Raw genomic sequence first — 16,103 nt, forward strand, 5'->3', positions numbered from 1 at the left:
TCTGTACAATATTCATAAAACTGTATAAGGTTCACCTAAGGTACTTGCACACAAATTTTTCAAAGCAATCAAAAAAGCGGTCTTGAATTATTAATTCTTAACCATTTTCACATTTTGTAAGCTCATTTGCATAATTTTGGCATTGCAGACTTCATTTGAACAAAATCCCATCTATAGCCCAGGATGCATCCACACACCAAATACCAAGCTGAAACGTGCAGCGGTTTGCGTGTTTTTGATGTTGACGGACATACTGTACATACATACATACATACATACATACATACATACATACATACATACATACATACATACATACATACATACATACATACATACATACATACATACATACATACATACATACAGACGCCATCAACTTCAGCCTATACGATAAACTCACATTGGTAAAACCAAATTTTAATGTGAGCTAAAATGTAATTACCCTCCCCCCCCCCCCCCCCCCACCAATTACTTTTCAGTCTTTATCACAGATTAGTATCAAATATTCAGGGCCCTGGATTGCCAAATGCGCCCTTATTGCTCTCTATCAAGACTTTTAAAAATGGTATTATTATCACAAAACTGCGCTACTTGACTGTGATGTTTTGGAGATGTTGTATGTAGACCAATGCCAGAGGCGATGAAGGCAGCTCAGCTCTGACTATATTCAGCATGAAAATATGTTCAGAGAGTCTATGGATTTGAATGGATTTTCTGTGGAATACTATCCTTGTGGAATACCATCCCAGTGGAAGACTATCCCAGTGGAATACCAACAGCGTGGAAGACTATCCCAGTGGAAGACTATCCCAGTGGAATACTATCCTAGTGGAAGACAAGCTGAAGAATTGGTTACATCTGAATTGACCAGGACCAATAAGTGTAAGCTGATTGAATGAAACCTGGCTGATGTATGATATTGTCAACTCATCGACACCCAGATGGAGATTGGATCATGGATACGTCAATTCTGTGTCATGGAAGGGAGATTTATGGAGATTTAGGAATTAAGAGAAGGATTACCATGCAACAGTGTTGTGATTCATTTTCTTTACGGTAAGGTGGTAAAGACCTTCCCCAACGGTGGGTCAAGTGCTAGTAACCTCTGACCCCCATAAATATGTTTTTATTTTTGCACAAACATTAAACATGTCATTGGAATCCAATGGCTATTCAGATGATAAGTCGTGATTTGAGGAATCTATGGGTACGGTGGTAAAGATCTACCCCAACGGTGGGTCAAGTGCTGGTAACCTCTGACCCCATAAACAGGGAAAGCATGACATCCGCATCATCAACAAATGATAGATATTATTTTCACTTGAGAACTCTACGGGTAAGGTGGTAAAGACCTTCCCCAACGGTGGGTCAAGTGCTGGTAACCTCTGACCCCAATTAATACCTGTGTAAATATTGAAATGCATGGTGTGCTATAAATACTTCCTGGAGATCTGTTTTTGTGAAATGTTCATGATGATGGAATTTCAACTCTCTTTGTTTTGGAGATTGAAAGGGTGAGTAAACACCCTATTGCTGGTCAGAGCATTGGTCAAATCCTACCTCCCTGCCTTCACATTATTTCACTGTTTGGCATGAAGGAAGGGTTGGGTAGCCCGCTCCCAGCACAAATTTGAATTTTTTTTGCATTTGAAAAAAGAGAGTGCTGAAAAATACATTTATATAATAAATTATCATATAATAAATCATATTCCAATTTCCCCATACTTAAAGTGCAACGATTGGAAATGCATTCAATGGGCTGCCGGGGACAGGTATGCCGGGAAAGAGGTTGAAAATTCGCCGTACAAAAACGCGTAGATTGGAATCGCTGTCAACGGGCAGCAGACCACAGGTGTGCCTGGAAAAGGGTCGTCATTTTCCGTACCAAAGAATGTGGATTGGAATGGCTGTCAGCGGGCACTCAGCGAGAGCTTTACCCGAAAAATGATTGGAAATCTGCCGTACCTTAGGTCCGTAACTTTGAATGACTCAGCTGAGCGGGCAACTTGCGACGAGTGCCCGATAAACTGCTGAATATCTTCCGTACCTAAAATGCGGGAATTTCGATTGTCATAAACGGGCAGAAGCCGACAATGCTGCCGCTGCAATACTACAACAATCTCCCGTCAGAAAAGTAAATAAACACAAAACTGTACAAATTTATTCTGCGTCTACATTTGCCGCAAATGGACATATCGATACCTTCTAAACATAAATTTAGAATGATTTTCCTTTTGAAACGAAATTTACCTTTCAATGCGGAAATGCCTATTGATGTGTGGGAGTGGCACGGTTCTACGAGGATTTAATATCATTCCCCATGCAGTTGACGGCTGTGCTGATAGAAGCTTTAGAAAGTCTCGTACTGCTCCTGAGTGGTCAAACCAAATCATGACAGTACGGTGTTGTATGTTGTCGAGTGGGCGACGAATGTGTTCGATAAAGGTTTGGCAATACCGACCACTTAAATTGTCGAGGACTAGAAAGTCGGGCGGCTTGAATTGGCGACAGGTGTATCCCCGATAAAAAGCTGACAATTTTTCGGACATAACGAGCGTGAATAAGGATGTCAGGCGGCGCGGCGGGAGCAGGGTAACAGAAGTGTCCGGTAAAAGATTGACAGTCTTCGGTACCACAAGTACGGATATTTGAATGCCGCGGATGGCGGCGATTAGACGACAGGTGCGCTGATTAAAGGGGAGAAAAATGCCTGGCCGCAAAACGTATCCCGCACCTCCCGCAATTTTAAATTTTCAAATTCGTTCACACATTCGCAGCGATTTATGTAAAAAATGCTTGAAAACGTCATTTCCTTAGGTCTGAAATCCGTAACAAAATGCAATTTAGACATAATTTTCATGTCTTTCTGTGATTTCTTCATCGAAATATGGTTGACCTAAAATGCCACGGATTGATACCGCGCTGAACGTGTGATTCTTACTTCAGAAATAGAATGCTAACAGAGCAAATTCAAGATCGAAATTTGGTCCAATTTTAATGTAAATGGTCAAGTAATCCGATGAAATCATGAAATTTACCCATATTTCGACTTTTATTCTCTGATTTTAGCGTGGAAAATGGTTGGCGGAATAATGTCAGGGATTGTAAATGTATTTGATTTTACTAGTTTCTTGTGGCATTCTGTATTTTAAAGCCCCAGTATTTGTAACTTTTAACCTTTTTTTATGTTCGAAATTGCATATTAATATTATTCTCTTACATCCATCGTAAAATGTTGTTCAGTAAAGAAATAAGCCAAATTTGTGCTCCTGTAGTGACATACAACGCTAGATATTGCCCGATCGAGTTGGATTGCCGCGCGGGTTTGTTGACAATTTGTAGGCTGTGCACGTGATCGAGAACGCCGATACTGATGACATCATCGAGCCTGCAACATTCCTGGGGCCTTGCCATGCCACGCCACTGCCCGGGTAATCGCCCATGGTCGCCGCGCCGGCTGAATGACCTGCGAATGGTTTTATTTTGTTCTTCTCCGTTCAAATTCGTACTGCTACTGTGTTTCAGAGGATACAGAACTTTGGCAGAGAAGGCTAACATTCTATTCTGGTACCGTGTGCGTATTATACGGATTATTCAAACTGCAGTCGGCAGTGCACCGATGCGCGCGATGCGCACCCTGCAGTTACGTTGGTCACTTAGAACTCCGGGTACCGATGTAAAATCAAGACGACACTATATACACTTGGCTCACTTCTGTAGGCAAATAGCTATCAAAATTGAGTAACTTGAAGTAATAAATTTTAGCTGATTGTCGCTTTAGCGGCAAGGTGATTGCGAAATCGAAGCAACATAGTTTGGCAATGTATGGTAGGCTGTCGAATGCAGTGAACGCGATGGCCTTTGGCAGCAAGTAAGAGGGAACCGTCAGTATTTACGACCTGGGGGTCATTCATAAATTGAAAGTTATAAGGGGGTGCTCAAAATGTTTTTTCTTTGTCTTACTCTGTCCTCAATGACATAATGATTAGTTGATTATATATATTTTACTCTGATACATATTAAATAAAAAGAAAATAAATACTCTAACAGTACAATTAAATATCAACTAGATGAAGCAAGGCAAAAAACTACAAGTAGGTGCTACTACTAGCAATACTTATTATGAAAGAGAAGATAGTGACAATGAGAATGATATCGTTGTTCATGTACGCAATGGCACCAGCGACATTAAAGATGAGGATCAACAGTGATGATGATTTCACACAGTGGTTTTCTGCAGTCGTTACCAGGGTTGGAAGGAGAGGCTGGGTCATGGAGAAATGTTCTCGACAGATATCACTATAAGTGCACTGGATCTAGGACAAAACTGAACTGTTGTGAATTCATCCTTTATATTATCATAGAAATGTATATTTTATTTGACTTGAGTTCAACAACCATTTGGACATTTAACCATACCATAATGACATGCTACCCATCCAAACTTAACAATACTATATGGTCGGAGACTGCTTATTAGGTGAGCTTTTATATCTACAAATTATTACATGGGCTCAGGTAAGCCAAACTTTCTGTTAGAGGTGGGGGGGTTACTCAAAGTCATCATGGTTGGCTGGGGTGCGACTCAAAATTTCGGAGTTTCTAATGTAATTCCTACGACCCCCAGATCGTAAATAATGACGGCTCCCTAAACAGCTGTGAACGCCCGAGTCAGAACGATCGGGACCAGTATACGCACTGCTGTATCTCAGCGAAAATTTAGAAAAAAACAATGGAGCTACTGCTAAGAAATTTACAGACTCTTGGCTCTTGATGCATCAGTTACTGATCTTTTATACTGGTAAAAAGGCATTCTGAATACAGCGGTAAATTTCCTCCCAAACGACAAAGGATAACACGCGGGCATTCTGCAATGGACGCTGTCAATTTTACCTTGCTGCAGGCCCCACACCAATCTCGGCCCGGCCCCGCTGCACTTGTGCAGTCTACTACCTCCATGTAGTACAGCCTTACAGGTCTAGTAGCTGGCCAAACACACAAAAACAACGTCGCAGTATAAATTCCGTAGGTCAGAACCGTTGATCATAAATTTTCAGAACCAGTGATGTTTAAAAGTTTTGTATTGATCACTTCATTTATTAGGTTTCTCATCGAGCTGCGTCTATAATTGTCCCGGGCATTGTCCATGCAAATTTGGGGCCTGCCTTAGCTCCCTCCGAACGTCTGTAGACTACAGCCTGAGCAAATTGTACAGTTGTGAAAGTCAGATATGTATCATGAATTTTATACAAAAATATAAACAACAGAATCAAACCAAGAGGTTAGTTTGCTGTCGATCCGGGTGCGCAGGGGACGACTTTGTTGTGAGGCCGGGATCTCTCTTGTGTTTGAACGGGTTTTGAACTTCCCTCGCATCGCAGCTAGCCGATACTTGTTGTACTAATGTAGTCCTTGTGAGGATTATATACCCGTTACGTTCGATATTATTTTGAAATACTTTTAAATTTAATAAGTAAGACTTTTGTACTGCATTCAAGATATAATTTTTCCTTTCTGAGCGATTTCAATTACGCCGTACGGCAACGATATGCGAAGTTGATAGGCTGTGTTGCCTGCAGCGTAGCCGGCCTGGCCGTACACAAAACTTCGTTTGAGTAGACGGAGCAGAATCAGTCCCGCCATTTATTTTCAACGAAATTTTCATTATACTCCATAATGGAAGAAACGACTAGTTGAATGATTACAATGGTGAAGAGTTGAATTTTTATTCATATATGTTTTTCTCTCTCAATTCATTCAGCAAACTTGATCTCCGTACCATCTCCGTGCATGAAGCTTACAATCGACTGCCTCCGTCGTTAGTTTAGCTGTTCAAGACGTTTGTTTGCACGGCTCATTATAGTCGGAACAATCTGTAAACACTTACATATTTATATCTTTCCGGTATTTCACCCAACTTTCGCGCGTTTTTAGCTGAGTCTCCAGTTTCGATGGACCAGACCTTTTCGAAGAGCGTATGGTTTCTACGGACGCCACAGTAAAACTTGCGTAGATGTGGTTGAGCATGCGCGGTGGTGTGATTACGTTTCGTTTCGTGTGTCAACAGAGCTGACTTCTGGTCCGGACAAGAAGTCATTTTTCACTCCTTTTACTGTTAATCGTGAGGCGGGCTGGGCATGCAAACCATGCGATTCAGTATTAATTATGGTCTACTTTCACATACTGAGGATGTCATTTTAATCAAAAATATGAAAAAAATTGTTAAAAGTTACAAATACTGGGGCTTTAATGTAAAAAAATAATCACTTCATTATCAAAGGTGATTTTTCAAATTTTTGTAAATTGATATGACAAGAATAATTTGCATAGGGAGCGGACGGTACTTTTCTCCAAGGAGAGAGAAGTGTTGATTATCAATACTGCTGTGTAACCTACGCTCAGTTTTCACTTCACTATTGACCATCGTTTGACAAACGCCGAGGATCCATTTATATGTCCTAGTTACAACCCATCAAACTGTAGTCTCAACTTATCAACACAAACTTTTATTTTCCTAGTTTCCCATTCACTGTGGGGTTTGGAAGGTCGGTACTTTGAATAATTTGCGATACAGGATGAGTATGTCAGAAATCATTTTATTACAAAATAGACTAAAGATCTAGAGAAGTGTATATATACATCTACAAATTATCATATATGTTTTTATATTGCTTTTAAAATACTGATATAAAACATACAAACAATAAGCTTATGAAATTATGCATTTGCAGTGATCTCGCATTTCGACCAAATGGCCACTATTGCTTCTCTGTACACCAAATGGACGTTGTCATTATCCCTGTAGTCCATGCTTTAATGAATAGTGTGTTCTCGGACAGCGTGATGTCGTCCTGCAATCATCGACTATTCAGTCTTCCGTCACACGTCTACAGCAGGTGTACATTGCGTCAAGTTTCTAGTCTCATCTCTTATAGCAAACTCAAACATGAACATCCAACAACCGACCTCATTATTCGTTGAAGAAATCTATCACCAAGTTAAGTCTTAATCCATCGTGTAATGTGGCACGGTCGAGACGCAACATCTCTGAAAAACCTTCCAACCTTTCTATGGAGATTTCTGAAAAATAATATAATAGGGAACAGAATGAGAGGTTTTGTTGAATGATTTTGTTCGAATACGTTTTCGAACACCATCTCCAGACGAGTATCTTATAAATCTTTATAAATGGAAAGTGCAGAGGATGGTATCCAAAACATTTACATCGTAGCACAAGTTTTTGTAGGTCGTAACAGAGCTCCGCAGTCTCTGCCATCGATAAAACGTAGACTATAAATACGTTAACAGCGTTGACCACCAGGCAAAACGGTTAACATGTCCAAAATTGTTAACCGGTTATTGTTATCAAAATTGTTATCAATTCGGAATAACTTGACTGGACGGGTTTTAAAGCGTTATCTAAGCATGCGCATATTTGAGGACGCGTAAAGTAGAAGTAAGTGAACAGAACTTGTTTATTTTTCTTTCACGAAACTGGATGAGATCATTCTCGCGAGCCAGAGCAATAATTTCCGCTCCGCTGACCCACGCAAAAATCTTAACGGGTAGCGCTAAGCTGTTGCCGTAAAGAGGCACGTGGTTTAAGACGATGGATGTGATGTGTTGCAAAACACGTATTGACCGGCCATATTTGGGTATCAGCTACGTTTGTTTTCCTTCGGGCCTGTATGCTGTTACCCCTCTTGGCCAGTCAGTATCTGTATGCTGTTTCAACATAACAGCTTGAACGGTGAAATTGTGAATCCTGTGACATAGATTTCTTATCAAAGTATTTCACTCGGTGCTGCCAGTAGGTATTGAACACAGAGAGCCATAGATCATGACATGCTTACATTTTCTGAAAATCTCCTGATAGTTTCCAACATTCTCCAAAATCTGGCACCGATGCCGCTGCTGCATCCGTCATCATTGGAGTCCTTATCGTCTTTGTTCTCAACATCGAATGCTAGATCCGACGCATACGATACGATGTCTTCAATTAACAGTGTGTCATAATGACCTGTTTCCATGACATCAACATCTGCCAACGCGTCATTAATGCTAAGTAGTGATCTCCATCTGCAATGGATGAAAATGAATGACATATTAAAAGTTTTATTCCATATATCCTGGTTTTTGTCGAATCGAGTTGTACTCTATATGTATGTTTTATTGTTTGATGTTGTTTTTAATATTACGAATTGGAAGTGTGCAATTCACTTCGACAATTTTCGCACGGTCATACGAAATTTGACGATTATCAAAGAAATGGCCGGCAATATTTGAAAGGACCAGTCGTTATACGTACGGTAATTCTTTTGTCTTAATTGGATTGTGACTGGATTATGACCTCATGATGTTGAAGGTGTTATAATCGGCCAGACCACGGATGTCATAGAAGGACGTTGTAGTGAAGCCTGGATATTTGTGATTAGGTACCGTTCAGTTTTTACGGCCGGGGGGGTCATCGTAATTTTGGAATCCGCAAAGGGGGGGTCATCGTTTTTTCACTGGTAGGAAAGGGGGGGTCACCACATTTTCAAAAACATAATACCAACAATAAAGTTCACTTTATGCCATGGCCATGATCGACCCTCTTTACCGGCGGGCCGCCTTTGGCGGCCCACTACAATAAATATACATTATGTATTACCCATGACCCTCTTAACGGGCAGATGCCTTTGGTGGCCCACTCCAATTAGGTTTACTTCATGCAATGGCCATGATTGACCCTCTTTACCGGCGGGCCGCCTGCGGCGGCCCACTACAATAAATTGACTTTATGTAATACCCCACGGCAATCTTACCGTAAAATTCCCAATTGAAGCCGCGGCTTGTATTAGAAACATTTTTGAGAGACCCCTGGGATCACGCACTGAATAATGGTAATGGCTGCGCGCCTTCGGCGGCCCGGTCAAGTAAAGTCTACTTTATGCAATAGCCATGATCGACCCTCTTTACCGGCGGGCCACCTTTGGTGGCCCACTAGAATAAAGTTGACTTTACGTAATGGCCCATGACCCTCTTAACCGGAGGGCTGCCTTTGGCGAACCACTCCAATAAAGTTTACTTTATACAATGTCCATGGACATGAGTTGTCTTTGAAATGAAGTTAAAAATTGCCTTACAGTCGTCCTAATTAACAGACGTTTCAATGGATGTGGCTGAGAAGTTTGTGCACTGGCATCGAATAAAGTGCGCCGCGTACCAGAGTTCAAATCCAAACCATGCGGGTAAATTTGACATATGGGTTTTGGTTATTTTTCAGGGGGGGGGTCATCAATTTTTTTCGTCTGACAAAGGGGGGGGTCATCTTTTTTTCACAAAAAATGCAGGGGGGTCTATATTTTTTTGAACACCGGCGACAAGATTTTGCCGCCCCCCCCCCCAGGCCGTAAAAACTGAACGCTCCCTTAGTCTAAATAATTTCAAACTGATACAAGCTGATGTCCGTAGCTATCGATTATTTAATCATTTTGTAATGTTTTCGCGGCGAATTTTCAAAAATTTCGATTGTGAATCTGGTACCGTTTGACTTACTGCCAAAACTGTATTAAATCGTGTTAAATCATGTGAAGTATTGAATGTAAAGGAACATTTCACTAGCTTCGCACTTCATCTATAGATGTAAAGACTTTCAAGTCGTAAATTGTTTTCTCGATCACTTGTGTAAAACTTCAGTGCTGAAGTGATAGACGACAATTTGTGGCCGTCGTTTGTAGCGCCCTACATCATCTCAATCAAATGAAAACCAACGATTACAAACGCGGTCATGTGGCTGTTATAAGACAAGAGTATTATTGCTAGTCCTGTCATCTTTGTCGCAATGACGTCGACGTCGCAGTGAGTGTACCGTAATGAGCATGAATTTCATTTCCAGCCATGAATTCACCCACCAAGCGATGTTAGTTAGGGTTACGGTTAGGTGTAGAGTACACAACTCGAGTTCCTCCAAGAAGAGTCGTTTTAGTTCGAAACCAATGGTAGGTGTTCAAAAATCTTCATCTGTGCCATGATTTTTTATAATGATATTCGTTTGTTGAATGCACGGGAATTGATATGGACAAAGGGCCAAGTAGAAATGTGCAAACTTCCTTGTAGTGCCCCTAACTCATAGACAAAATATTCTTTGAATCGAAGAGTAAAAGTCTGTCACACCTTTTTCGGGCTCCGGGACACTTTCTTCTTCAGATGCGGCCTTCTGCGAAGGTACTGTTATATCTGAAAACAAAACAAAACACAAAAGTATCGAAGTCTGCATTCATTACAACATATTTGTGTTTGTTTGTTGTAGATATGTTGTAAAAATCAGATTTCCTGTTGCAGCATATCTGCTGCTAACATTCATTAGTATACTTTTTGTGAACTTGACGCTAAGCAATCAATTGAATCTGAATAATAGTAATTTGTCCAATTATTTATTCATAGGTATTCTCCAGCACTGACATACCTCCCAATGGAACTACTTAAGAATCAACACTTTGGCGACCAAGTATGCTGCTCTGGGCTGTTTCTTCTACCAGGTCTTCTGAAGGAGTTTCACAAGTGATGGCTGTTTCTTGTGTGCTGCCGAGGCATATCGGAGATACAGTGATGTTTTCATCCTCTAGTTGGTCATTCTCTGTCGAGAAACAGCACCATACAACAAATATCAAATCGTTTATAAGTAACCCTTCATTTGACCTATTTTCTGGTACTTGCTCTGCTGAGAGCGGCACTTCGCTGGCAGTTCTTGCATTTCCTTAATGATTTCCAACACCACGTGACTTCTCGAAGTCAAATTATTGCAAATACTTTTATTGATTTTTATTTCCATATTTTGAATTGTTCCAATCTGTCTTTAGTTTTAGTGTGATTTGTTCAGTATTTTGATAAATCTTGTTGGATCCCATGGGAAGTTACGGCCCTTATGGCAAGCATTGACCAAACAGGTGTCTGTAAATGGTTATCCTCTAAAGTGAACAAAATAAAAATAATGTTCACAGGTAGACACCTTATCAGGTGTTGGTGATTTTTCTGGCAGTTTCGTGGCAGCAAGGAGGTGAGTCTGACTCGAGTCAGGCATATCATCATCTGATTCCTTGGAAGTTGCAGATTCGTGATTACGGTCTTGCTCAACATCATGATTACGAGCATTGTTTGCCGCCATATTTTCAAGTACTCGTTGAATTTGTTTCCTTTGGAATGTCCCCATGTCCAACATGGCTATCAGGACGGCTCTCAGGTTTCTAAATTGTGCTTTGCTGGTACATCGAAGCTTAATGTCCTGTAGATATAGATGGTCAGTAACATATGGCTTTATCTTCTCGATAGAGTGAGTCAACGAGTGAACGATTGAGTGAATCGGTGGGTTAACGATTGAGTGAGTCAATGAGTGACCGATTTAGTGAGCCAAATAGTGAGTAAGTAATGTATGTCTTGCTGTATTCAATCAGTATGTCTGTACGTACTGACTGTATGCCTTTTAGAATACAAATATCCTTCTAGTTCTAGTTTCCTGAAAAACGATTATCTTCTCCTAAAAATGTTAGAATTGAGGTTTCACCTTAGGTTTTTATGTAACAAAGCTAATTGTTTTCATCGATGGGCGGTTTAATTTTTCAAATATTTTGGTGTGCATCTTAACTGCATGAGCCTCGAGTGAGTTGAGTATGTATCTTGCTGAAAATAGACCAATATTTATGACGTCATCTATTGTTTTGCATGCTTAGCCCTAACTTCTATTCTTGATAATACAACAGTTTCCCAAAATCCAGTACAATTAATTTTTAATATCTATTTAAAAGTGAAATAAACACGATAGTTGTATTAGGGTACAGGCAAGAGGCAATAATTCTCCAGCGATAACATTCCTTACGACCAGTGTAGAAAGCGTTCTTTTCACCATACCATTGTCACCACGGTTCTGCAGAATCAGGTTTTCCAATTGAGAGTGGTAATGAGAGGAAGTATGGACATTTATTAGACTGTTAAATGAAGTTGTAGAGGGTGTTAGGTGAAATAAGACGATGCTTTACATGAATGACGCCACCATCCGTTTAACTAGATTTCTTTCAATCAGGGATAAAATCATGTAAGTCAGTAGTTTTGCATTAAAGGCCACGGTTTCGGACTTGAACAGGTAAACTTGACTTACCATGTTTGAATGTATTGAAACCAAAGTAATTTTGAGGTATTTCTTGTTGACATTTTCTTTCATAGGAAGTGGCTTCACCTTAACTTCTTTGTAGTTCACAATGCTGAATTTCTCTGGATTCTTCAGGAGTCTCTAGAAATTTAAATCACAAAATCTGGTAATTTATCTACTACAATTATATTAAAATTGTTAGCCGCTTTATGAGGTTAGAAAACTAAGAAAATCAATGAGAATACTAGTACGCTGAAATGAAAAGTGATATGTTTGACGATAGCGCGATCACAATAAATATAAACAAAGGACCTAGAAAACAATAAGGAAAACCTCACGAGGGGGTTCAGTTCAGTTATATTGGCATTGTGTTCTCTGCGAGGCGGAACACTTATATCGGCAGTTATTACGTTCTCTGTGAGGCGTAACAGTTATATTGACATTACTTACATTTTCTGCAAGGCGCAAATCAGTCGGAAAACGAAGGTCAAGAAACCTTGTCTTCCAACGACGAACCAATATGTTTTGATTTGACCTTGAGCCAGCCCTGGAACATCAGACTTCCAGGCTAAGAACGTAAAAACATGTGTTTGTAGGTTATTTGAATGTCATTGACGCGATAAGTCATATTCGAAGATTTTAATGTATTTGAAATGTTCAAATTCTACACATACAAGTCAGCCTACTATCCCAGTGCTGTGCTTGTGTTTACAACACTCCCGGTATACACAGAGACACACAAACACACGTTATTGCGAGGTCGCTTTCAGAGCCGAACTCAAAATATATTACTAAAATGCCGTGTCTCAGTTCACTTGGTAAACTAGCCCTGGGTTCCATAGGTATGGGGTTTGAGGCCATATTTGTTACTGTGACGTTTCCATGGCCTCTCACACCACCCCCATAAGACCACCCGTAGCAAAAAATGGGGAGGCGCTGTAATATGCTGGGATCACTTTCCGAATACGGAAGAGCACCTGAAATGATGTACTATTGCTTGAACATTAAAATACTGCTACTATTTCCGCAATAAATACCTACTTTTACTCTAACACGTATATATCTCTTATAACATCATTTCAGGTGCTGTTTCGCATTTGGAAAGTGAGGGCAGTATATTGCAGCGCACTCGCCATTTTTTATCTACGGGCGGCACCATGGCGGCGGTAAGAGAGGCCATAGAAGCGCCACACAAACACGGCCTAGGACTTCACGCCTATGCAAGTCAGATAAAAAGTCTGGTGTTTCCACAACAACGATTTTTTAAATATTTGTTTGCATGTAATGTAGCATTTGTGTTTTGTGTGACAACTGAGTGTTCGAATTAAACTTTAATGTCCCGTGCTAACAGGTTTTCTCACAATCCTAGTAATAAACATCAAAATCTCTATCCATATTGTTTCATGGAAAGGATAAGAAAGGGACGGCGTCTTACCGGGTATAGGCCTAACGTTGAGAGAGCATGGATGTTTGAAAATGGATCGTCAGATTCCAAACATCGGATAAAGTTTTCTTCAGCGCTGGCCATAGTTTGTTTTTTTCAGATGACTAACAGTTACTGCTGGTTTAAGTGATATGCGGTCAGGTTTTGAAATAACACTTTGAGTGCAAACAAGCGTAGAACACACACAGTGGATGGACTCTTGTAAGACGACGAGCGTAGAACACCAACAGTGGAGCGGCGTGCGTAACAAGCGTCCAGTTGTTCTTTTGTTGTTGCTATGTAAACCGTATTTTACGCATGAGCGATGGAGCCGCTGATTGGTCGAAAGTTACCGATAACCATTCTCATTGTTACTCACTTGTTAATATATTTCAAATAGCAAGACAAACCAAAATTCCGTGACATAGGGGGATACACAGTAAATTAAAGAGGGACCAACGTTGACAGAATCTTATCGACGGTATTTACTATACATGCCTTTGACTCTGTAATGAAAAGTGCAGCGTTAAACGTCCATCGCATAGTAAATCCTGGCAAAATGTTAAAGGTTCTGTCAAACCAATGTTTCATCGCCAGAAACTACCGTGTTTAACATGCCGAATTACTGTTTTGATCACATTTAAAAATATGTCCTGCGCAAAGCAACTTGTGTAACCTGTTAATCAATGATAAAATAAATATATTTCAACATTTCATCAGTTTATCTTAACCATACACAAGCTTTGAACATACGTGAAACTGTCAAATATAGCTTTGTCGTTCTTTCATCATGAACTCCACGGATTTGGTATATAAATAAAGGAAAGGCGAATGGCCCACGCCACAGATATAAGTGATGACATTGGACCATCTCTATGTCTATGTCGCGGGGTTGGGGCTATAAAGTGCAGGTGACATTGGACAAAGGGAAACAAAACCAGCACACATGTGATAGTTTTTTCTTAAATTATCACATATGACAACACTTTTCTGAGGAGCTGCTTTTGAAAATAGCAATGCAAATCAATATCTTTGCTAGTTATACAGAAGGCGTACAAGGTAAATCGGGGGGGGGGGGTCACAAACGGAAAAATCTTCAAAACAAAAGTTTATATAATAAATTTCTATCCAGTCAGCTCCTTTGATGTACATAGAAAGTAAAAGCCCAGTAAAAGAAATACAGCTCATGGGATTCTGGTGATGTCAGGTTACTCACGATAAATGTATACATTGCAGTCCGTTCAACTATTCCTTGTCTGGTACATAGGGCATTCTGTTGACCGTGGACGTCGACTGTTGACTTTAAAATAGCACTCTTGAACGTGAGTCGTCACCGAAGTTCAGCATTGTCCACAGAATTAAGCAATTAACGGTAAACTCGGCATTCTTTGGTTTGACTGACACACAATTCTGCACGGTCATTCTAACTTGGCACTCTGGCGAATATGACGCAACACAGACACAGTTCAGAAGCAGTTCATTGACAGCATGCTGTGACAACACTAGACAGAGAGTGTAGTGACTTGTCGGCGGCAATAAATATGAAATTCTTGCTAGATATTCGTCAGTTTAAAATTTGTAACATTGACCACATCTACTGTGTCAAAAAAATGTTCCAAATCCCTGTCATTTTCAGTCAATTTCGGTCACACAATCGCGGAGCACACGTAGAATAATCGATATCTAGGTTTTGCCAGGACTTTGAAATATTCGGGCCACGACTGCGCGCGATTAAGTTGCACCTGCAAATGTGAATAATTACAATTATCCAATCATGTAGCCTATTACAGGTCTGTGGTCCAATAAGCGATAGTCTTTAACTTCATTTATGAGTAATTGATTTGAATGTGTCCAACTGTATTGATTTTTCATTTTGACTTTTAATCTGCATTGTTCGTAATGAAGAGTTGCATAGTCTGTAAAATGAACAGCCTTACTTACCGAGAAAGTCAGTTATTTCGGAAATGTCATTCAAATTCGCCAGATTCGTAGTATATATTCATCATAGTGCGAGTACTTTGAGATTAACGGGAAATAGCGGCCACTTTGGTGGTCTCAGTCAACAGTCAGTTAAAACTTTTACCAATCTGATAAACTGAAGTGGTCGCTATTTCCCCGTAACTTCCTCGAAACTGGTACGATAAATACCATGGTAGGGAGGAATAAAATGTACTCGTTTTCAAGAACAAATGCGATGTAAATATATCAGAAAGTTACACCTATTTCAATTCCCCCTTAATAAATTACAAACACAAAAGTGCCTTGGCTTGAGACCGTGTAACTTTCACACTGGAAACAGAAAACCAAGCAACGGTGGGAGTATGGTGAAGGTACTGATGATGGAGATGTCACATTTATATTATCAAAGACCCGGGATGCAAGAAATGGCCAACACAGTGAATACATAGTTTTGTCATAGCCACGTGGGAAGGCAGCTCATGATACAACGAAAAATCTATCTGATGGTAAAACATCTTTTATTGAAGTCATGATATTAAAAATAAAAAGTAGTGCGCAGAATAGACTGACAAATGTATTCAATTCTGACGA

Source organism: Ptychodera flava, chromosome 11, assembly GCF_041260155.1.
Source record: "Ptychodera flava strain L36383 chromosome 11, AS_Pfla_20210202, whole genome shotgun sequence".
In the NCBI taxonomy this organism is placed as follows: domain Eukaryota; kingdom Metazoa; phylum Hemichordata; class Enteropneusta; family Ptychoderidae; genus Ptychodera; species Ptychodera flava.